Source organism: Scyliorhinus torazame, chromosome 2, assembly GCF_047496885.1.
Source record: "Scyliorhinus torazame isolate Kashiwa2021f chromosome 2, sScyTor2.1, whole genome shotgun sequence".
Lineage (NCBI taxonomy): Eukaryota > Metazoa > Chordata > Chondrichthyes > Carcharhiniformes > Scyliorhinidae > Scyliorhinus > Scyliorhinus torazame.
The window spans coordinates 174,872,280-174,895,937 of NC_092708.1; the positions used below are offsets into that span (position 1 = coordinate 174,872,280).

At 58.5% G+C, this 23,658-nt stretch overlaps 1 protein-coding gene across 2 annotated transcripts in view; it reads left to right on the top strand.

Annotated features, from left to right (window-relative positions):
- The first annotated feature begins 1,270 nt into the window (after positions 1-1,270).
- Positions 1,271-23,658, top strand: part of LOC140393912 (uncharacterized) — a 428,933-nt gene continuing 406,545 nt past the window's right edge. For both annotated transcript variants that reach the window (XM_072480540.1, XM_072480549.1), the window contains exon 1: positions 1,271-1,406. The gene's annotated coding sequence lies outside the window, so the exon portion shown is untranslated. The remainder of the gene's footprint in view (positions 1,407-23,658) is intronic.

The window sequence follows — 23,658 nt, forward strand, 5'->3', positions numbered from 1 at the left end:
TGAGAGACCCAGAACCTAGAGCTGTGGGCTCAGACAGTTTGCAGGTTGTTTGTAGTCCTAGTGACCAATAGCCCAGTGGCACTGCTGGGGCTGCAGAAGTACCAGCCAATCAGTTGGCAGACAGCCTTCCAAGGTGGGACTTCTTCCTGAGTGAGGGGTGGAAGTCTCACCTTTAACCAGTTAACCTTCCCTGGAACAGTAAATGAATGGTCTTCGGGCAGCTGACATCTGCAGGGATGTATTTCCCATGGCATCCCCACTGGTGTCTTGACTGGCAGGGTGGGAAACACTGTCATCTGAAAGTTCCAGCCTGAGGTTATCTTTTGCTGGCATTGGCCTAAGATATACCTTCCTGATGTAACTTCAATCTCATAAACCCTGAAATGGTAATCCAATATAGTAACTCCCTACCTTATTTTTGTTGCATTTTGCCACTTGCAACTTCGCTGCCCACTTTTGGTTCTTAATCCATCCTCAATTGACAATGCTCCCAATCATTATTGATTCACCTTCGTGTCAAGAGTGGCAAAACAAAATTAGCATTGGCATAACCAACATGGTACCAAGTCAGAAAATGTTGCCCTCTGCACAATTTACCAACAGTAATTCATGAAATATAACCAATTTTTAAAATAGTTTCACGGGATGCGAGAATTGCTGGCAAGGCCAGCATTTGTTGCACCTTCTTAATTTCCCTGGTGAAGGTGGTGGTGTGCTGCCTTCTTGAACCGCTGCTGTTCATGTAGTACACCCACAGTGCTGGTAGGAAGGGGTTAGCACTGAGCCTCACAGTGCCAGGGACCTGGGGTCAATTCTGGCCTTGGGTCACTGTCTGTGTGGAGTTTGCACATTCTCCCTGTGTCTGCGTGGGTTTCCTCCAAGTGCTCCGGTTTCCTCCCTCGGTCTAAAGATATGCAGGCTAGGTGGATTAGCCATGATATATTGCCCCTTAGTGTCTAAAGATGTGTAGATTAGGTGAAGTTACGGGGGTGGGATGGGGCAGGGGAGTGGGTCCAGGTGGGGTTCTCTTTTGGATGATCGGTGCTGACTCAATGGGATGAATGGCCTCCTTCTGCATTGTCGGGATTCTATGGATTCTATGGATTGAGTCTTTTGATCAGCTGCTGGCAAAAGCAAAATTGACATTTGTGCAGTCCTTGGAAAGAGTGATTCAAGGGGAGGGGCATGGGCGAGCTCAATGAAATGGAATTTCATCTGTCATTTAACAGGAGAATTACATTTGCTTGTAGCAATATCCTCCAATGAGTAGGCTGAACCTCGAGCTCATTACTTGTCTTCTCTGTAGGCATGAACACAAATGAATAGTACACTGTCCAGAAGTGTTGAGTGAGAACACATTCTGTACATGATACGGACAGTTCCATTCTACAAGCGCTTCCTCAGCTGTAAGTGATTATTTTATATCTTTGATTAAACAGCAAAATCTTAGTTCTCTCGGAAATAATTCGCACAAATTAGTGTTGCTTTTGGGACTTTTTGTGATATTTGTTCCAAAACTTGTAAATGCTCCATTGCAACCAGCTGTAATTCTTAATTCAGTCAAGAAATGTTGAGAACGTCGATGGGCTTGTTAATCATTCGCATTTAGATCAACTTCACTTTCATTTAAGAACTATATAATTTATCTTCAGGTTTTATGCGTTTCACAAGATTTGGTAATTGTAATGGGTTCTGAGTATTGGTCTCTTTAGAATGTATGTGAAACTGAGAACAGATTGTGCAGGTTTTAAAGCAAAAAATCATGTTTCACAAAGCTGTCCTAACTTCCTGGGGAAACATGCCACCCAGGGGCTAAGGCATCGTCTGTATGCTATTTGCAACATAAGTGTAAATTCATTTCAGTACAACCAGCAAAAAGAGAAACCCTTCATGCTTGTGTGCTTTCGTGCCACAGAGACCGTGCTCTGTGTTGAGCTAGAGAATTTCATTTGGAGCTGTATTACATTTGGCAGCAACAATCCAGGACTGCACAAGACAAAACAAAAGATGCTAAGCATATTTCTGATACCCTGATTTCTACTGACCCTGGAAACCACAAATGCTGATGCTGTTCAAAAATAGGATTGTGCAACATGATGCACTCCAGAGTTGAATATCCTAAATATTCCCATTGTCATGTTTGGATTGGCACCATTTAGGTGAGATGCCTGAGGGTTGCAGCTTCCGGTGGAACCAGTCATAGTCAGATTCTCAATACCACAGAGGATTCTGCAACTGTGAAGGACGCTATGAAGAATTTAAATTGAAAGCACATTGACCACATAGAACCATAGAAGTAGGGAATGGCTACAGCACAGAAGGCCATTCATCCTTTTGTGTCCATTCTGAGTCTCTGCAAGAGCAATTCAGCTTTCCTGCCTTTTCTGGTAGCCCTGAATTTTTTTCTCTTTGAATAATTATCCAATTCTCTTTTAAAGACCTCAGTTGAATCTTCATCCACCACACTCTGGGGCAGTGCATTCCAGATCATAACCACTCGTTGTGTAAAAAGGATTTACCTCATGTTGTTTCTTTTACCAATCACATTAATCAGTATTCCTGATCAGCGACCCTTTTGCAACAAATGCAGATCCCCCCAACCACTCTGTTGAGACCCCTCATCATTTTAAATATCTCTATCAAGTTTCCTCTTAATCCTTTCTTCTTTAAGGTGCAGTGCAAGCTTCCCCAATCTATTCACATAACTGAAGTACCTCATCGCAGCAACCATCCTCCATCAATCTTTTCAGCACCCTGTTTCATGCCTTTGCATCATTGCGAAAAGAAAGCTTTTATTCGCTATTTTCAAACAAAAAGGAAGTGTTTTTTTAAGTGTGGTCACTATTGTTTTGTAGGCTCACATACTAATTGCAAGCAAGGTCAATGATAGATGTGTTTGGTGGTATTGATTGAGGGAGAATGGGTAACACTTTAAAGAACTACCTAATCTTCTTCAAGTAGCACCATGGAATCTTGTAGATTCACCTGAAGAGACAGATGGTTGTCCTAAAGTCTCATCCAAAAGATGATATAGCACTAATATAGCATCCAATAATATAGCAAAGAACAAAGAACAAAGAAAAGTACAGCACAGGAACAGGCTCTTCGGCCCTCCAAGCCTGCGCCGACCATGCTGCCCGTCAAAACTAAAATCTTCCACACTTCCGTGGTCCATATCCCGCTATTCCCATCCTATTCATGTATTTGCCAAGACGCCTCTTAAATGTCACTATCGTCCCCGCTTCCACCACCTCCTCCGGCAGCGAGTTCCAGGCATCCAATACCCTCTGTGTAAAAACTTGCCTTGTACATCTCCTCTAAACCTTGCCCCTATCACCTTAAACCTATGCCTCATAGTAATTGACCCCTCTTCCCTGGAAAAAAGTCTCTGACTATCCACTCGGTCTATGCCCCTCATAATTTTGTAGACCTCTATCAGGTCGCCCCCTCAACCTCCTTCATTCCAGTGAGAACAAACCAAGTTTATTCAACCTCCCCTCATAGCTAATGCCCCCCATACCAGGCAACATCCTGGTAAATCTCTTCTGCACCCTCTCCAAAGCCTCTACATCCTTCTGGTAGTGTGGCGACCAGAATTGAACTCTATACTTCAAGTGTGGCCTAACTCAAGTTCTATACAGCTGTAATATGACTTGCCAATTTTTATACTCAATGCCCCGACCAATGAAGGCAAGCATGCCGTATGCCTCCCTGACTACCATCTCCACCTGTGTTCCACCTTTCAGTGACCTGTGGACCTGTCCACCTAGACCTCTCTGACTGTCAATACTCTTGAGGGTTCTACCATTCACTGTATATTCCTTACCTGTTTTAGACCTTCTAAAATGCATTATCGCACATTTATTCGGATTAAACTCCATCTGCCATCTCTCTGCCCAAGTCTCCAAATGATCTAAATCCTGCTGTATCCTCTGACAGTCCTCATCACTATCCGCAATTCCACCAACCTTTGTTTCATCGCAAACTTACTAATCAGACCAGTTATATTTTCCTCCAAATCATTTATATATACTATGAACAGCAAAGGTCCCAGCACTGAACCCTGCGGAACACCACTAGTCACAGCCCTCCAATCAGAAAAACACCCTTCCATTGCTACTCTCTGCCTTCTATGACCTAGCCAGTTCTGTATCCATCTTGCCAGCTCCCCTCTGATCTTTTAATAATGCAACAATTATTGACCTAAGCCTTGGAACGTATTACCATCAGCCTTCTTTCCCCACTGATAAGGATGATAAGATGACTAAAAGATTACACTGATCACAGCCGAAAAAAACTCTCCGATATTTTTAAACACTTCAGCGCCATCTATGTATATCGTAATACTGATTTAGGTGCAGGCAGAAGTTCTTGCAATTAGCAATGGTATGAAAGTGTGTTTTTTTCTATCAATAAATTTCACTCATCTGACCACTCTGAAGAAGGGTTCCACCTGAAACATTAACATATCTTTTCTCTTTCAAATACTGACTGACCTATTACAATTCCAGCATTTCCTGTTCTTCTTTCAGATTTCCAGCATTTCTGTTTCTCCTTTTTATCTCTGATTACTTCGAGTTCCACTTGACAAGTAGATTTAGCCATCATTGTTATATCCTGCGCTGATGTCAGACTTTTCATCTATTTAGGAGGGGTTATGCTTTTGTTAATCAACATTTAATCAAAAATTCTAGCTTTATGGTGGCAGGGTGCATTTCAAAATGTATTTTTTTTTGTGATCTGTTTGTATCAGCTCCAACCAAAAGTTTCATTCTTTGGAATAATTTGGAGAACAAAAATGAAGCTCATTAGTTTAAATTAAATCAACAGGATTGGTTTCCATAATAATCTGGCAATTGATGTTTCATTAAACCTAGAACCTGTGGTCTTTGAAGATTATGCAACATTAATTTAATTTGAGCCATTTATTCTCCATTTACCATCTCTGTCCTGAATATTACTGTTATACGTTTGGTCTGATGGCTGCAACACAGGAATTCTCCTTGTTTTCGATAATATGACACAACACACAATGGGGTTGATCTGTCAATGGTGACCCCTAATTAACATAGGTGGGTAGCAAGCAGATGTACCCAATGGCAAATTGAATGAGTTGACCATCAGACAAGGTTAATGGGAGCCTGTGTCAAAGCTGTAAATGTCATCATAAGTTTGCACCTTTATACAACGAGATGTCCTATCCATGCCAGATCAGTCCACCTGTTATGTGCCAATGCATATTGTTACGACCCCCTATGGGAACTGAACTTGTATTGTATCCGGTTCCCCTCCTGCACCTCAGAGTATGAGCTAACTAGGGGGTGGAGCTTCCTCCCAATTGGAAGAACTCCCCAAAGGATATAAACACTGACCTGGGAGCAGGTTGGGGAAGGTGACCCTGCGGGGAGTAGAGAGGTGTTTTTGTTGTATCTAGTGTAAGAATAAAGAGAGTTGTATCCTGTCAGTCCGGCCTCTTGTAGAGTCCTTGCCTCCACCCACAACATTGGCTCTCCAGCCGGCAGACATGCCACGCAAAGGAAAACTCAAGCCTTTTGATGCTGACTTGGACGATTGGGCCCAGTACGTAGAAAGACATCAACTTCTTTTTCGCACTGACGCAATCACCAATGAAAGGCAACAGATCGTCACCTTATTGACCGCTGTTGGCGAACCAACATATGCATTGATAAGTCCAAAGATGTGCAGGTTAGGTGAATTGGCCAATGATAAATTGCCCTTGATGTCCAAAATTGCCCTTGATGTCCAAAATTGCCCTTGGTGTTGGGTGGAGGTGTTGAGTTTGGGTAGGGTGCTCTTTCCAAGAGCCGGTGCAGACTCAAAGGGCCGAATGGCCTCCTTCTGCACTGTAAATTCAATGATAATCTATGATTAATCTAGGACAAAGGTTCGGCACAACATCGTGGGCCGAAGGGCCTGTTCTGTGCTGTATTTTCTATGTTCTCTGATAAGGAACTTGGTTTACCAGGGCAGGCCGAACACTTTGCAGTTCGCCACGCTGATCGACCTGGTGGGCCGTCACCTGAATCCATCAGCCTCCGATTATTCCACATCGCTTTGCAGACGCTGGCAGATTCCACTGGGGAATACTTGGTGTACTTACGGGGACTCGCTGCCCCCTGCAAGTTTGGAACTCCACTGGCTGAATCCTTGCGGGACCACTTCATTTGCGGGCTTTGGGACCAACAGATGCAGAGGAATGGAGAAATCTCTGGCCCTCGACGGAGCTGTTGACATTGGGCTCTCCCAGGACAGGGCTGACCGCGGGCTCCAAGAACCCCAGGGCCTAGTGGACCTGAACATTGGGCGTCATCAAGACCGCCGGCCGACGACCACCGAAAGGAGGTGCCGGGACCATCCCAAGGCGAAGGTCACCGCAGGTTCCGCAACTGCCTCTGTGACTCATCCAGGCGCCGCTGTGGAGCGACCCCGACTCGGTGTTCCCGAAGGTGGGTGCCGGGATTGGGCGGGACACCAATGCCAGCAACGAGGCTCCGGGAAATCACGTGAGGGCGCCATCACCCGGTCGGCACCCCCGAGGGGCCGCATGCATTCTCATGAGGACTTGGAGGCCAAGGAGCTAACCCTGTCACTGCACTGTGTGACAGGCCCCAAAACTGCATCTATCCGGGTGCCGTTGCTGTTAAACGGACCCCCGCCCCCCCCCCCCCCCCGCTGAGATGGAACTGGATACGGGAGCGGCGGCTTCTGTCATCAGCTTTCACACATTTACGGCCATCCGGACGAGTCTTCAGAGACTGGAGCTTTGTGACATGGGGCCCGAATGGCCGCTTATACCAGAGAGCCCTTGGAAATCGAGGACACCACCCATGTGTCCATGGCATACGGAGACCGGTCCCTGTGCCTACTGTTGGTGGCCTTCAGTGCTGGGCCCAGCCTATTTGGGCGTAATTGGCTGCGTCATCTACATATGGATTGGCAACGCATATGCCTCGTGTACCCCCCTGGACTGGAAGGAGGGCTGAGCAAGTTGCCTTCAGTTTTTGCCAAAGGTCTCGGTACCATTAAAGGAGTGATGGCCACGATAAATAAGGAAGAGAATGCCCAGCACCTATATTTCCGCGCCCGCCCTGTGCTGTATGCATTTTGCACCAGTAATTGGACTGTTTGGAACAGCTGGGTATTATTTGCCCTTCCACTATGCCGATTGGGCCGCACCAGTAGTCCTCGTATTGAAGCCGGACGGGTCGGTGGGGCTCTGTGGGGACAACAAAACAACAGCAAACAGAATGTTCCGCCTTACCCGGATCAAAGACCTCTATGCCCGGCTTAGCGGAGGAAAAACATTCACAAAGCTAGACATGAGACACACATACTTGCAGCTGGTGCTCGAGCCAAGTTCCTGGAAATATGTGACGATCAATACCCATCGAATATACGGCTGATATTCTGGAGAGTTACGGAGAACATCTTGGGCAGGTTGCCGAGGGTGGCTGTCTACCTGGACTCTGTTCTCATCACCGGGATCTCACAACAGGAATACGTGGAGGATCTAACCGAGGTCCTCGAGCGGTTTGCTCGGGCCGGTGTCTGCCACCGGAGGGAGATGTGTGTTTTATATGCACGGGAGGTCACACATCTCGGCTACCGGGTGGACAGCAGAGGCCTCCATCCAATGGAGGACAAGGTGCGGCCGATTCGCCAGGCCCCCATCCCTCGTGACCAGATAGAGCTCTGCTCTTTCGTAGACCTGGTGAACTATTATGGGAAGTTCATACCCAGGATGGCCACGCTGCTGAGTCTACTCCACCAACTGCTGCAGAAGAGACATAAATGGGACTGGGGCCCTTCGTATCACAAGGCACTTCAAGAGGTGGAGCGTTATCTCTCATCAGATGAATTGCTGGCCCACTTCGATCCGGACATGCGACGCCTCGCCGTAAGGCATCAGGGAGGACCTGTCACACCGCATGCCCGGCGGGCCAGAGCTGCCAATAGCCTTCACTTCCTGCACATTCACAGACACCGAGTGGAACTACGCACAGATTGAAAAGGAAGCCTTGGCCATTGTGTTCGCGGTGAGGAAATGCCACCAGTACGTTTATGGGTGGCCGCTCATGATATATACTGACCATAAGCCTCTTTTGGGGTTATTGAAGGAAGATCGGGTGATTCCACCGATAGTACCTGCGCGGGTTCAGCGGTGGGCCCTGTTTTTGTCCGCCTATGAGTATACTTTAGAGCCTTGCCCAGGCACAAGAATTCCACACAAAGTCGCATTGAGCCAGCTGCTCCTGACCACAAAGTCGCCAGCTCCAGTCGCAGCCACGGAAGTGGCAGCCACCCTCCAGTTTATGGACACTTTGCCAGCAACGGCAGCACATATATTTGAGAATGGACCCAGACCGACCCTGAGTTATCGAGGGTCCGACATATGGTCCACTACAGGGCCCGACACAGGCTGTGGACCTACACCACCAAGCTATCCAAACTGAGTGTCGAAGACAGCATCCACCTGTAGGGAACTCAGGTGGTCGTACCAGAATGGGGGCATGCACCCCTGTTGAAAGACACACCGGTGGACCAAAATGAAATGTTGGCGCGAGCTACATTTGATGGCCAAGCCTGGATGTCGAGATCAAACGAGTGGCCCGCAATTGTGTCCTGTGCCAGGAACACCAGAGGGCCCCACTGACGGCCCTGAGGGCTGCACATTAGCACAGTGGGTGGCACTGTTGCTTCACAGCTCCAGGATCCCAGGTTTGATTCCCGGCTTGGGTCACTGTCTGTGTGGAGTCTGCATGTTCTCTTTGCGTGTGTGGATTTCCTTTGGGTGCTCCGGTTTCCTCCCACAAGTCCTGAAAGACGTGCTGTTAGGTAATTTAGACACTCTGAATTCTCCCTCTGTGTATTCAGGCGCCGGAGTGTGGCGGCTAGGGGCTTTTCACAGTAACTTCATTGCAGTGTTAATGTAGCCTACTTATTATCATGATAAGGGCAGCATGGTGGCGTAGTGGCTTAGCCCCGCTGCCTCACGGCACTGAGGTCCCACGTTCGATCCCGGCTCTGGGTCACTGTCCGTGTGGAGTTTGCACATTCTCCCTGTGTTTGCGTGTGTTTCGCACCCACTGCCCAAAGATGTGCAGGCTAGCCGGATTGGCCACATTAAATTGTCCCTTAATTGGAAAAAATGAATTGGGTACTCTAAATTTAAAAAATTATTATTCTGATGCACACCTGGGAGTGGCCCAGGAAGCAATGGTCCCGCGTACACAGAGACTTTGGAGGCCCATTTTAAGGGGTCACATTCCTCATTCGTGAACATCCACTTGAAGTGGCTTGAAATTGTTGCTCTTTTTAACCTTAGTCTATTTGCTCTGATTACGTCACCTTTGCTCATGAGTCGCCAGGTATCTTTATGATACCGCCAAGTGGTTCAAGTTCAGGTTATGATTAATAATACAGCACACCGCTTAGTAAGGATTAAAACAACGGTCATTTATTATATACAACAAGCAATATTAATACCCTAATACTACTTTCTATATAATAAACCTATCACTACTGGCCAATACTTAACTTAGGAAGAGCCCACCAGGTCAGGGAAACGAATGGCTTGTCCAATCAGATCTGGCCCGCGGGATTCAAAAGGCTGCTACAGGTCGGTGGCTAGGTGTCTCTACCGGATACCGATCGCTGGATTCAAACTTACTGTTGCCGGTTGCTGTTCTTGCGAAGGTCTCGAGCAGACGAAGAGGAGAGAGAGAGATATGAACTTGGCCCCTCACCTTTATAGGGCCCAGGGGCTTCCCGCCTTCCGGGGCGGCCCTTGACCCTGAGTCCCAAGTGATTGGATTTGTTCCCAATCCCTGGGGTCGATGTGTCCAATGGTGAGGCGATTCCTCGATCGGGGGGTGGTCGTTCACCTGTCTTTGTTTCGGCCACTGCAGGCGCCGACAGGTCTGGCCCGGTATTCAATTGCTAATATGTTGCAATTGTTCCCGGGGATAGCCGATTTAACTGTGGATGTCTGAATAGATTGGCCGCAAACAGTCCTGAATGTAACTGCAAATACCTGGGTTGATGGGCTGTTGATAGCCCTGAGTATCAATCTGGGCTAACTTCCCCAGAGCCGAATATGCAATACTGTCTGCAGCTGCCTGCTTGTATCTTGTTAGTTGATTTTCCCAGCAGTCTTTCAGGTTAGCCATTTCAAACTGGGTTTTGGCCAGATTAATCGGAACGCAGCCATTTTACGTGGCTACAAAATACACTGGGTCCCCACAGCAACCACACGAGCATCCATGGACAAACTGCAAGGCATTTTTAGCACGCACGGACTGCCCAAAGTGGTGTCTGACAATAGGGCAGCATTTACAAGCCAGGAGTTTGCATTGTTCATGGCTGCAAATTGCATCAGGCGTACAGACGGCCCCTTACCACCCCGCCTTCAATGGACTAGCCGAACAGCGGTACAAACATTCAAATGGGCCATATAGAAGGTAACCTCAGGATCTTGGCAGATGTATTTGTCCTCCAATTAATGTGGAGAATCCATCTCAGACAGCGCTAATGGTACCTCTCCAGGGTCTTGAGGTGGCATCTGTGTGTCGTCCAGGTTTCTGAGCTGCATAGAAAAGTTGGAAGGACAACCGCTTTGTACACGAGGCTCTTGGCAGTGTGGTCCTCAAAGACTCTCGTCCTTAAACGTCTGAAGAAGTCACTTGCAGATTGGAAATTATATTGAATCTCCACAGCAATATCCGGCTCAGAGGAGAGGCGGCTCCCCAAATAGGGGAAATGTTCCATGTTTGGGGAAGTTACTCCGTAGTTCTTGATTGAGGGAGAGACCGGATCTTGCCCTGGGGTGGGTTGGGGAACAACTTCAGTCTTCTTGAGGTTGAAGCTGAGACCAAATCTTTAGTATGCTTCTGCAAACGTGACAACCATAGCTTGGAGATTCTCTTCTGAGAGCATAGAGCTGGCGATGACACCTGCATACTGAATTTCCACAAGTATAATACTGCCAGAAGGGTACCTTCTGCCTGATCTGCTGTTGAGGACGTATTTTGGATTGTGCTTTGTCTTGTTCCTCCTCTCCAACCTTACTGTCATGGGTGACCCTGCCAGGTGTTCAAGACCCATTGTTCTCGGGATCAACGGCACTTTCAAGCCTCTCCACGGTGGCAAGATGACAATCCAAGGAAAGGTATGCCGAATATTATTGGACTCGAACTGCACATACGTGGATTGGAGCCCTTCTGTGTGGTTAATCTCTTCATTAGGTGCGGCACCCACAATGCCATGTGTGCGTAGTTAATGGCACTCTGCACCATGAGGAAGCCCATAATCTTGGCTCAGAGTGGATGAGGACAGTGAACAGCGAGATCACCTGCTGCAGTCTAGAAGCACCCTGATGTGAGGAAATTCAATGTGCGTCTCCTTCTTAAACGGAAAATACATACATACTGTTTCTGGAATAGGTTGAGGTAAGAGAATAAGATCCTGAACAGACAAGGCCTCGTACTGAAAACCCTTATTATCAGCCCCCTCTTCCTTCTGCCAGCAGCTTGTTCTATTCTGTGCTGCCTCTGCTCATAAAACCATTTTACAGCCCAAGAATGATGGTAACTGGAGCACCCGGAATTGAGAGGAAGTTGTCTGGCCCTTGAAGTCAAAATTAACTAACGTGTTCAACATGCATAACATCACTCCTTGAACCTGAACGACTTTAAACAGCACTAAACATGTCACAACATTTCTCCAAACTCCGACTGAGCCCCTAGAAATCAATTAGCCACCAGCCTGAATGTAGTTACACCTAGCCATTAATATTACAACATTCAATGATAATTTCCTGGTCACCATTCGAGACAGGCTTTTAATTTCAGATTTTTTAAATGAAATCTAAACTCCTCCAACCACTATGATGGGATTTGAATCCATGTTCCCTGATCAGTAGCCTCGACGTCTGGATTACCACAATGTCAACGTTATACCGTTGACTTCGAAGTGCTTTGGAATGTCCTGTGATTGTGAACAGTCCTTTATAAATGCACATTTTCTTTTTAAAGAAGTTAAAATAGAACTCCATATAAGAGGAATTTACTTGAGTGGCGGGATTCTCCGGAGAAGTGACGGCACGGCCGCAGGTGGTGGTGGGGGGGTCGCAGGAGCCGTTGGGGGGAGGGGAGGGAAGGGAGGGGCGGGTTTGGGGAGGGAACGGGAGGGGAGGGGCGGGTTTGGGAAGGGGAGGGAATGGGAGGGGTGGGTTTGGGGGGGGGGAGAGGGAGGAGGGAGAGGGGAGAGGGGGAGGGGAGGGGAAGGAGGGAGGGGAGGGGAGGGGGGAGGGGGAGGGGGAGGGGGGAGGGGAGGAGGGGGAGGAGAGAGGGAGCAGGAGGGGGAGGAGAGGGGAGGGGAGGGGGGGAGAGAGGGAGGGGGGAGAGGAGAGGAGGGGGAGGGGAGAGAGGGGAGGAGGAGAGGGGGGAGGAGAGGGCGGGGAGGAGGAGAGGGCGGGGAGAGGGGGGGAGGGGGAGGAGAGAGGGGGGAGGAGAGGGCGGGGAGAGGGGGAGGGAGGAGAGAGGGGGAGGAGAGGGCGGGGAGGAGAGAGGGGGGAGGAGAGGGCGGGGAGAGGGGGAGGGGGAGGGGGAGGGGGAGGAGAGAGGGGGGAGGAGAGGGCGGGGAGGAGAGAGGGAGGGGAGGGGAGGGAGGAGGAGAGAGGGAGGGGAGGGGAGGGAGGAGGAGAGAGGGGGGGAGAGGGGGGGAGGGGAGGGGGGAAGAGAGGGGGGAGGAGGGAGGGGGAATAGAGGGGAGGGGGGGATAGAGGGGGGTAGGGGAGGGGGGCGGAGGGGGAGTGAGAAGGGGAGGGGGGATAGAGGGGAGGGGGGATGGAGGGGAGGGGGCTTGGGGGAGAAGGGGAGGGGGAGTGAGAAGGGGAGGGGGGGTGAGGGGGCGGGGGGTGAGGGGGAGGGAGGGGGTGAGAGGGGAGGGGGGTGAGGGGAGGAGGTGGAGGGAGGGGGAGGTGGAGAGAGGGAGAGGTGGAGGGAGGGGAGGGGGCGGGGAAAGGGGAGGGGTGGGTTTGGGGAGGGAGGGGAAGCGAGGGGCGGGTTTGGGGAAGGGAGGGGCGGGTTTGCGGAGGGGGAGGGGTGGGGAAGGGAGGGGCGGGAAGGGGAGACTTGGGTTTGGCGAAGGGAGGGGCTGGTTTGGAGAGGGGTTGTGGAGGGGAGGAGAGGGGGGTTGGGGAGGAGAGGGGTTTGGAAGGGGAAGGGAGGAGAGGGGGTTGGGGAGGGGAAGGGAGGAGAGGGGGGTTGGGGAGGGGAAGGGAGGAGAGGGGTTGGTGAGGGGAAGGGAGGAGAGGGGGGTTGGGGAGGGAAAGGGTGGAGAGGGTTTGGGGAGGGGAAGGGACGAGAGGGGGGGTTGGGGAGGAGGGGGGTTGGGGAGGAGAGGGGGGTTGGGGAGGGGGGGGGTTTGGGGAGGGGAGGGGGGAAGAGAGGGGGAGGAGGGGGGATAGAGGGGAGGGGGGATGGAGGGGAGAGGGTGGGGGAGAAGGGGAGGGGGCGGAGGGGGAGTGAGAAGGGGAGGGGGGGGTGAGAGGGGGAGGGAGGGGATGAGAGGGGAGGGGGGTGGGGGGATGGAGGGGAGGGGGGTGGGGGAGAAGGGGAGGGGGGCGGAGGGGGAGTGAGAAGGGGAGGGGGGGTGAGAGGGGGAGGGGGGTGAGAGGGGGAGGGAGGGGATGAGGGGGGTGAGGGGTGGAGGGAGGGGGGAGGTGGAGAGAGGGAGAGGTGGAGGGAGGAGAGGGGGTGGGGGCGGGGAAAGGGGAGGGGTGGGTTTGGGGAGGGGCGGGGAAAGGGGAGGGGTGGGTTTGGGGAGGGAGGGGAAGGGAGGGGCGGGTTTGCGGAGGGGGAGGGGTGGGGAAGGGAGGGGCGGGAAGGGGAGACTTGGGTTTAGGGAAGGGAGGGGCTGGTTTGGAGAGGGGAGTGGAGGGGGGTTGGGGAGGGGAGGAGAGAGGGGTTGGGAAGGGGAAGGGAGGAGAGGGGGTTGGGGAGGGGAGGGGAAGGGAGGAGAGGGGGGTTGGGGAGGGGAAGAGAGGAGAGAGGGGTTGGTGAGGGGAAGGGAGGAGAGGGGGTTGGGGAGGGAAAGGGTGGAGAGGGGGGTTGGGGAAGGGAGGAGAGGGTTTGGGGAGGGGAAGGGAGGAGAGGGGGTTGGGGAGGGAAAGGGTGGAGAGGGGGGTTGGGGAAGGGAGGAGAGGGTTTGGGGAGGGGAAGGGAGGAGAGGGGGGGTTGGGGAGGAGGGGGGGTTGGGGAGGGGAGGAGGCGGGTTGGGGAGGAGAGGGGGGGTTGGGGAGGAGAGGGGGGTTGGGGAGGAGAGGGGGGTTGGGAGGAGAGGGGGTGGGAGAGGAGGGGGGGTTGGGGAGGAGAAGGGGGCTGGGGAGGGGGGTTTGGGGAGCAGGGGGGTTTGGGGAGGAGTGGCGGGGTTGGGGAGGAGGGGGTTTTGGGGAGGAGAGGGGGGTGTTGGGGAGGAGGGGGGTGGTGTTGGGGAGGAGAGGGGGTGTTGGGGAGAAGGGGGGGTGTTGGGGAGGAGGGTGGGATGTTGGGGAGGAGGGGAGGTGTTGGGGAGGAGGGAGGTGTTGGGGAGGGGGGGTTGGGGAGAGGGGGGGTTGGGGAGGAGGGGGATTGGGGAGGAGAGGGGGGTTGGGGAGGGGGATTGGGGAGGTGGGGGGGGGTTGGGGAGGGGAGGGGAATGGGGGTTGGGGAGGAGAGGGGTGGTGGGGAGGAGAGGGTGGGTTGGGGAGGAGAGGGGGGTTGGGGAGGAGATGGGGGTAGGGGAGGGGGGTTGGGGAGGGAGGAGAGGGGGGTTGGGGAGGGAGGAGAGGGGGGTTGGGGAGGGGAGGGGAATGGGGGTTGGGGAGGAGAGGGGTGGTGGGGAGGAGAGGGTGGGTTGGGGAGGAGAGGGGGGTTGGGGAGGAGATGGGGGTAGGGGAGGGGGGTTGGGGAGGGAGGAGAGGGGTGTTGGGGAGGAGAGGGGGTGGTTGGGGAGGACAGGGGGTGGTTGGGGAGGGAAATGGGGGTTGGGGATGAGAGGGGGCGTGTGGAGGAGAGGGGGGTTGGGGGGAATGGAGGAGGGTGGGTGTTGGGGAGGAGAGGGGTGTTGGGGAGGAGAGGGGGTGGTTGGGGAGGAGGGGGCATGTTGGGGAGGAGGGGAGGTGTTGGGGAGGAGGGGAGGTGTTGGGGAGGAGGGAGGTGTTGGGGAGGGGGGGTTGGGAAGAGGGGGGGTTGGGGAGGAGGGGGGATTGGGGAGGAGAGGGGGTTTGGGGAGGGGGGATTGGTGAGGGGGGGTTGTGGAGGGGAGGGGAATGGGGGTTGGGGAGGAGAGGGCGTGGGGAGGAGAGGGGTGGTGGGGAGGAGAGGGTGGGTTGGGGAGGGGAAGAGAGGAGAGAGGGGTTGGTGAGGGGAAGGGAGGAGAGGGGGTTGGGGAGGGAAAGGGTGGAGAGGGGGGTTGGGGAAGGGAGGAGAGGGTTTGGGGAGGGGAAGGGAGGAGAGGGGGTTGGGGAGGGAAAGGGTGGAGAGGGGGGTTGGGGAAGGGAGGAGAGGGTTTGGGGAGGGGAAGGGAGGAGAGGGGGGGTTGGGGAGGAGGGGGGGTTGGGGAGGGGAGGAGGGGGGTTGGGGAGGAGAGGGGGGGTTGGGGAGGAGAGGGGGGTTGGGGAGGAGAGGGGTGTTGGGAGGAGAGGGGGTGGGAGAGGAGGGGGGGTTGGGGAGGAGAAGGGGGCTGGGGAGGGGGGTTTGGGGAGCAGGGGGGTTTGGGGAGGAGTGGCGGGGTTGGGGAGGAGGGGGTTTTGGGGAGGAGAGGGGGGTGTTGGGGAGGAGGGGGGTGGTGTTGGGGAGGAGAGGGGGTGTTGGGGAGAAGGGGGGGTGTTGGGGAGGAGGGTGGGATGTTGGGGAGGAGGGGAGGTGTTGGGGAGGAGGGAGGTGTTGGGGAGGGGGGGTTGGGGAGAGGGGGGGTTGGGGAGGAGGGGGATTGGGGAGGAGAGGGGGGTTGGGGAGGGGGATTGGGGAGGTGGGGGGGGGGTTGGGGAGGGGAGGGGAATGGGGGTTGGGGAGGAGAGGGGTGGTGGGGAGGAGAGGGTGGGTTGGGGAGGAGAGGGGGGTTGGGGAGGAGATGGGGGTAGGGGAGGGGGGTTGGGGAGGGAGGAGAGGGGGGTTGGGGAGGGAGGAGAGGGGGGTTGGGGAGGGGAGGGGAATGGGGGTTGGGGAGGAGAGGGGTGGTGGGGAGGAGAGGGTGGGTTGGGGAGGAGAGGGGGGTTGGGGAGGAGATGGGGGTAGGGGAGGGGGGTTGGGGAGGGAGGAGAGGGGTGTTGGGGAGGAGAGGGGGTGGTTGGGGAGGACAGGGGGTGGCTGGGGAGGGAAATGGGGGTTGGGGATGAGAGGGGGCGTGTGGAGGAGAGGGGGGTTGGGGGGAATGGAGGAGGGTGGGTGTTGGGGAGGAGAGGGGTGTTGGGGAGGAGAGGGGGTGGTTGGGGAGGAGGGGGCATGTTGGGGAGGAGGGGAGGTGTTGGGGAGGAGGGGAGGTGTTGGGGAGGAGGGAGGTGTTGGGGAGGGGGGGTTGGGAAGAGGGGGGGTTGGGGAGGAGGGGGGATTGGGGAGGAGAGGGGGTTTGGGGAGGGGGGATTGGTGAGGGGGGGTTGTGGAGGGGAGGGGAATGGGGGTTGGGGAGGAGAGGGCGTGGGGAGGAGAGGGGTGGTGGGGAGGAGAGGGTGGGTTGGGGAGGAGAGGGAGGGTTGGGGAGGGGAGCGAATGGGGGTTGAGGAGCAGAGGGGGCGTGTGGAGGAGAGGGGGGTTGGGGGGAATGGAGGAGGGTGGGTGTTGGGAAGGAGAGGGGGTGGTTGGGGAGGAGAGGGGGTGGTTGGGGAGGAGGGGGTTTGGGGAGGAGAGGGGGGTTGGGGAGGAGAGGGGGGGTTGTGGTGGAGGGGGGTATTGGGGAGGACGGGTGTGCTGGGGTGTTGGGGAGGAGAGGGGGGCTGGGGAGGGGGGGTTGGGGAGGGGAGGTGAATGGGGGTTGGGGAGGAGAGGGGGCGTGTGGAGGAGAGGGGGGTTGGGGGGAATGGAGGAGGGTGGGTGTTGGGGAGGAGGGGGAATGTTGGGGAGGAGGGGAGGTGTTGGGGAGGGGGGGTTGGGGAGGAGGGGGAATTGGGGAGGAGAGGGGGTTTGGGGAGGGGGGATTGGTGAGGAGAGGGGGGGTTGTGGAGGGGAGGGGAATGGGGGTTGGGGAGGAGAGGGTGGGTTGGAGAGGAGAGGAGGGGTTGGGGAGGGGAGGCGAATGGGGGTTGGGGAGGAGAGTGGGCGTGTGGAGGAGAGGGGGGTTGGGGGGAATGGAGGAGGGTGGGTGTTGGGGAGGAGAGGGGGTGGTTGGGGAGGAGAGGGGGTGGTTGGGGAGGAGGGGGGGTTGGGGAGGAGAGAGGGGTTGGGGAGGAGAGGGGGTTTGTGGTGGAGGGGGGTGTTGGGGAGGACGGGTGTGCTGGGGTGTTGGGGAGGAGAGGTGGGCTGGGGAGGGGGGGTTGGGGAGGAGCGGGGGTTGAGGAGGAGGGGGGGTTGGGGAGGAGGGGGGTTGAGGAGGAGGGGGGTTGGGGAGGAGGGGGGGTTGGGGAGGAGGGGGGTTGGGGAGGGGAATTGGGGTTGGGGAGGAGAGGGGGCATGTGGAGGAGAGGCGGGTTGGGGGTGTGGAGGAGGGTGGGTGTTGGGGAGGAGAGGGGTGTTGGGCAGGAGAGGGGGTGGTTGGGGAGGAGGGGAGTTGGGGAGGAGAGGGGGGTTGGGGAGGAGAGGGGGGTTGGGCAGGAGAGGGGGTGGTTGGGGAGGAGGGGAGTTGGGGAGGAGAGGGGGGTTGGGGAGGAGAGGGGGGTTGGGGAGGAGGGGGTTGTTGGACAGGGGGGTGGTTGGGGAGGAGAGGTGAAGGTTGGGGAGGGGAGGGGGGTTGCGGAGGAGGGGGTTTGGGGAGGAGAGGGGGGAGGAGAGTGGGGTTGGGGAGGGGGGATTGGGGAGGAGAGGGGGGGTTGGGGAGGGAAGGGGAATGGGGGTTGGGGAGGAGATGGCTTGGGGACGAGAGGGTGGTGGGGAGGAGAGGGTGGGGTGGGGAGGAGAGGGGGGGTTGGGGAGGAGACGGGGGTTGGGGAGGGGGGGTTGGGGAGGAGAGGGGTGTTGGGGAGGAGAGGGGGTGGTTGGGGAGGACAGGGGGTGGTTGGGGAGGAGGGGGGTTGAGGAGGGGAGGGGAATGGGGGTTGGGGAGGAGAGGGGGTTGGGGAGGAGAGGGGGTTGGGGAGGAGGGGAGGTGTTGGGGAGGAGGGGAGGTGTTGGGGAGGAGGGAGGTGTTGGGGAGGGGGGGTTGGGGAGAGGGGGGTTTGGGGAGGAGGGGGGATTGGGGAGGAGAGGGAGTTTGGGGAGGGGGGAGAGGGGAGGGGAGGGGAATGGGGGTTGGGGAGGAGAGGGCGTGGGGAGGAGAGGGGTGCTGGGGAGGAGAGAGTGGGTTGGGGAGAAGAGGGTGGGTTGGGGAGGAGAGGGGGGGTTGGGGAGGGGAGGGGAATGGGGGTTGGGGAGGAGAGGGGGTGTGTGGAGGAGAGTGGGGTTGGGGGGAATGGAGGAGGGTGGGTGTTGGGGAGGAGAGGGGGTGGTTGGGGAGGAGGGGGTATGGGGAGGAGAGGGGGGTTGGGGAGGAGAGGGGGGTTGTGGAGGAGGGGGGTGTTGGGGAGGACGGGTGTGTTGGGGAGGAGAGGGAGGCTGGGGAGGAGGGGGGGTTGAGGAGGAAGGGGGGTTGGGGAGGAGGGGGGGTTGGGGAGGGGAGGGGCATGGGGGTTGGGGAGGAGAGGGGGCGTGTGGAGGAGAGGTGGGTTGGGGGGGAGGGGGGTTGGGGAGGAGAAGGCGGTTGGGGAGGAGAGGGGGTTGGGGATGAGGGGGGGGTTGGACATGGGGGTGGTTGGGGAGGGGAGGGGGGTTGGGGAGGACGGGGTGTTTGGGGGGATGGGGGAAGTTGGTGAGGAGGGGGGGGTTGGACAGGGGTGGTTGGGGAGGAGAGGTGGAGGTTGGGATAGGGAGGGGGGTTGGGGAGGGGGCGGGGGTTGGGGAGGAGGGGTGAAGTTGGGGAGGAGGGGGGTTTGAGGGGTGGGGTTGGGGAGGAGGGGGGTTGGGGAGGAGGGGGGTTGGGGAGAGGGGGGGTTGGGGAGGGGAGGGGAATGGGGGTTGGGGAGGAGAGGGGGCGTGTGGAGGAGAGGTGGGTTGGGGGGAGGGGGGTTGGGGAGGAGAAGGCGGTTGGGGAGGAGAGGGGGGTTGGGGATGAGGGGGGGGGTTGGACATGGGGGTGGTTGGGGAGGGGGGTTGGGGAGGACGGGGGGTTTGGGGGGATGGGGGAAGTTGGGGAGGAGGGGGGGTTGGACAGGGGTGGTTGGGGAGGAGAGGTGGAGGTTGGGATGGGGAGGGGGGTTGGGGAGGGGACGGGGGTTGGGGAGGAGGGGTGAAGTTGGGGAGGAGGGGGGTTTGAGGGGTGGGTTTGGGGAGGAGGGGGGTTGGGGAGGAGGGGGGTTGGGGAGAGGGGGGGTTGGGGAGGACGTGGGTTTGAGGGACGGGGTTGGGGAGGCGCGGGGGTTGGGGAGAGGGGGGGTTGGGGAGGAGAGGGTGGTTGCGGAGGAGAGGGGGGGTTCGGGAGCAGAGGGGGGGTTGGGGAGCAGAGGGGGGGGGGTTGGGGAGGAGATGGGGGATTGGGGAGGAGAGGGGGGGTTGGGGAGGAGGGGTGTGCTGGGGTGTTGGGGAGGAGGGGTGGTTGGGGAGTGGGGGGTTGGGGAGGAGGGGGGGTTGGGGAGGAGAGGGGGAGGGGGGTTGGGGAGGAGAGGCAGGGTTGAGGAGGAGAGGGGGGTTGGCAAGGAGAGGGGAGGAGGGGGGATGTTCGGGAGGAGGGGGGTGTTGGGGAGGAGGGGGGGTTGGGGAGAAGATGGGTGTTTGGGGAGAGGGGGGGTTGGGGAGGAGATGGGGTGTTGGGGAGGGTGTTGGGGAGGGGAATGGGGGTTGGGGAGGAGGGGGGGGTTGGGGAGAAGAGGTGGTGGTTGGGGAGGAGGGGGGTGTTGGGGAGGAGGGGTGTTGGGGAGGAGAGGGGGGTTGGGGAGGGGGGTTTGGGGAGGAGGAGGGTGGGTGTTGGGGAGGAGAAGGGGTTGGGGAGGAGAGGGGGTGGTTGGGCAGGAGGGGGGGTTGGGGAGGAGAGGGGTGTTAGGGAGGAGAGGGGGGGTTGGGGAGGGGAGGGGGGTTGGGGAGGAGAGGGGATGTTGGGGAGGAGGGGAGGTGTTGGGGAGGAGGGGAGGTGTTGGGGAGGAGGGAGGGGTTGGACAGGGGGGTGGATGGGGAGGAGAGGTGGAGGTTGGGGAGGGGGGGAGGGGAGGGGGGTTGGGGAGGACGAGGGGTTTGGGGGGAGGGGGGAAATTGGGGAGGAGGGGGGTGGTTGGGGAGGAGAGGTGGAGGTTGGGGAGGGGAGGGTGGTTGGGGAGCGGAGGGGGTTTGGAGAGGAGGGGGGAAGTTGGGGAGGAGGGGGGTTTGAGGGGCAGGGTTGGGGAGGAGGGGGGTTGGGGAGAGGGTGGATTGGGGAGGAGGGGGGGTTGGGGAGAGGGGGTTGGGGAGGAGAGGGGGGTTGGGGAGGAGAGGGGGGTTGGGGAGCAGAGGGGGGTTGGGGAGCAGAGGGGGGGTTGGGGAAGAGATTGGGGAGGAGAGGGGGGGTTGGGGAGGAGGGAGGGGTGTTGGTGAGGAGGGGGGTGTTGGGGAGGAGGGGGGGTTGGGGAGGAGAGAGGGGTTGGGGAGGAGAGGGGGTTTGTGGTGGAGGGGGGTGTTGGGGAGGACGGGTGTGCTGGGGTGTTGGGGAGGAGAGGTGGGCTGGGGAGGGGGGGTTGGGGAGGAGCGGGGGTTGAGGAGGAGGGGGGGGTTGGGGAGGAGGGGGGTTGAGGAGGAGGGGGGTTGGGGAGGATGGGGGGTTGGGGAGGAGGGGGGTTGGGGAGGGGAATTGGGGTTGGGGAGGAGAGGGGGCATGTGGAGGAGAGGCGGGTTGGGGGTGTGGAGGAGGGTGGGTGTTGGGGAGGAGAGGGGTGTTGGGCAGGAGAGGGGGTGGTTGGGGAGGAGGGGAGTTGGGGAGGAGAGGGGGTTGGGGAGGAGAGGGGGGTTGGGGAGGAGGGGGTTGTTGGACAGGGGGGTGGTTGGGGAGGAGAGGTGGAGGTTGGGGAGGGGAGGGGGGTTGCGGAGGAGGGGGTTTGGGGAGGAGAGGGGGGAGGAGAGTGGGGTTGGGGAGGGGGGATTGGGGAGGAGAGGGGGGGTTGGGGAGGGAAGGGGAATGGGGGTTGGGGAGGAGATGGCTTGGGGACGAGAGGGTGGTGGGGAGGAGAGGGTGGGGTGGGGAGGAGAGGGGGGGTTGGGGAGGAGACGGGGGTTGGGGAGGGGGGGTTGGGGAGGAGAGGGGTGTTGGGGAGGAGAGGGGGTGGTTGGGGAGGACAGGGGGTGGTTGGGGAGGAGGGGGGTTGAGGAGGGGAGGGGAATGGGGGTTGGGGAGGAGAGGGGGTTGGGGAGGAGGGGAGGTGTTGGGGAGGAGGGGAGGTGTTGGGGAGGAGGGAGGTGTTGGGGAGGGGGGGTTGGGGAGAGGGGGGTTTGGGGAGGAGGGGGGATTGCGGAGGAGAGGGAGTTTGGGGAGGGGGGAGAGGGGAGGGGAGGGGAATGGGGGTTGGGGAGGAGAGGGCGTGGGGAGGAGAGGGGTGCTGGGGAGGAGAGGGTGGGTTGGGGAGAAGAGGGTGGGTTGGGGAGGAGAGGGGGGGTTGGGGAGGGGAGGGGAATGGGGGTTGGGGAGGAGAGGGGGTGTGTGGAGGAGAGTGGGGTTGGGGGAATGGAGGAGGGTGGGTGTTGGGGAGGAGAGGGGGTGGTTGGGGAGGAGGGGGTATGGGGAGGAGAGGGGGGTTGGGGAGGAGAGGGGGGTTGTGGAGGAGGGGGGTGTTGGGGAGGACGGGTGTGTTGGGGAGGAGAGGGGGGCTGGGGAGGAGGGGGGGTTGAGGAGGAAGGGGGGTTGGGGAGGAGGGGGGGTTGGGGAGGGGCATGGGGGTTGGGGAGGAGAGGGGGCGTGTGGAGGAGAGGTGGGTTGGGGGGGAGGGGGGTTGGGGAGGAGAAGGCGGTTGGGGAGGAGAGGGGGGTTGGGGATGAGGGGGGGGTTGGACATGGGGGTGGTTGGGGAGGGGAGGGGGGTTGGGGAGGACGGGGTGTTTGGGGGGATGGGGGAAGTTGGTGAGGAGGGGGGGGTTGGACAGGGGTGGTTGGGGAGGAGAGGTGGAAGTTGGGATAGGGAGGGGGGTTGGGAAGGGGGCGGGGGTTGGGGAGGAGGGGTGAAGTTGGGGAGGAGGGGGGTTTGAGGGGTGGGGTTGGGGAGGAGGGGGGTTGGGGAGGAGGGGGGTTGGGGAGAGGGGGGGTTGGGGAGGGGAGGGGAATGGGGGTTGGGGAGGAGAGGGGGCGTGTGGAGGAGAGGTGGGTTGGGGGGAGGGGGGTTGGGGAGGAGAAGGCGGTTGGGGAGGAGAGGGGGGTTGGGGATGAGGGGGGGGTTGGACATGGGGGTGTTTGGGGAGGGGGGTTGGGGAGGACGGGGGGTTTGGGGGGATGGGGGAAGTTGGGGAGGAGGGGGGGTTGGACAGGGGTGGTTGGGGAGGAGAGGTGGAGGTTGGGATGGGGAGGGGGGTTGGGGAGGGGACGGGGGTTGGGGAGGAGGGGTGAAGTTGGGGAGGAGGGGGGTTTGAGGGGTGGGTTTGGGGAGGAGGGGGGTTGGGGAGGAGGGGGGTTGGGGAGAGGGGGGGTTGGGGAGGACGTGGGTTTGAGGGACGGGGTTGGGGAGGCGCGGGGGTTGGGGAGAGGGTGGGTTGGGGAGGAGAGGGTGGTTGCGGAGGAGAGGGGGGGTTCGGGAGCAGAGGGGGGGTTGGGGAGCAGAGGGGGGGGTTGGGGAGGAGATGGGGGATTGGGGAGGAGAGGGGGGGTTGGGGAGGAGGGGTGTGCTGGGGTGTTGGGGAGGAGGGGTGGTTGGGGAGTGGGGGGTTGGGGAGGAGGGGGGGTTGGGGAGGAGAGGGGGAGGGGGGTTGGGGAGGAGAGGCAGGGTTGAGGAGGAGAGGGGGGTTGGCAAGGAGAGGGGAGGAGGGGGGATGTTCGGGAGGAGGGGGGTGTTGGGGAGGAGGGGGGGTTGGGGAGAAGATGGGTGTTTGGGGAGAGGGGGGGTTGGGGAGGAGATGGGGTGTTGGGGAGGGGGTTGGGGAGGGGAATGGGGGTTGGGGAGGAGGGGGGGGTTGGGGAGAAGAGGTGGTGGTTGGGGAGGAGGGGGGTGTTGGGGAGGAGGGGTGTTGGGGAGGAGAGGGGGGTTGGGGAGGGGGGTTTGGGGAGGAGGAGGGTGGGTGTTGGGGAGGAGAGGGTGTTGGGGAGGAGAGGGGGTGGTTGGGCAGGAGGGGGGGTTGGGGAGGAGAGGGGTGTTAGGGAGGAGAGGGGGGTTGGGGAGGGGAGGGGGGTTGGGGAGGAGAGGGGATGTTGGGGAGGAGGGGAGGTGTTGGGGAGGAGGGGAGGTGTTGGGGAGGAGGGAGGGGTTGGACAGGGGGGTGGATGGGGAGGACAGGTGGAGGTTGGGGAGGGGAGGGGGGTTGGGGAGGACGAG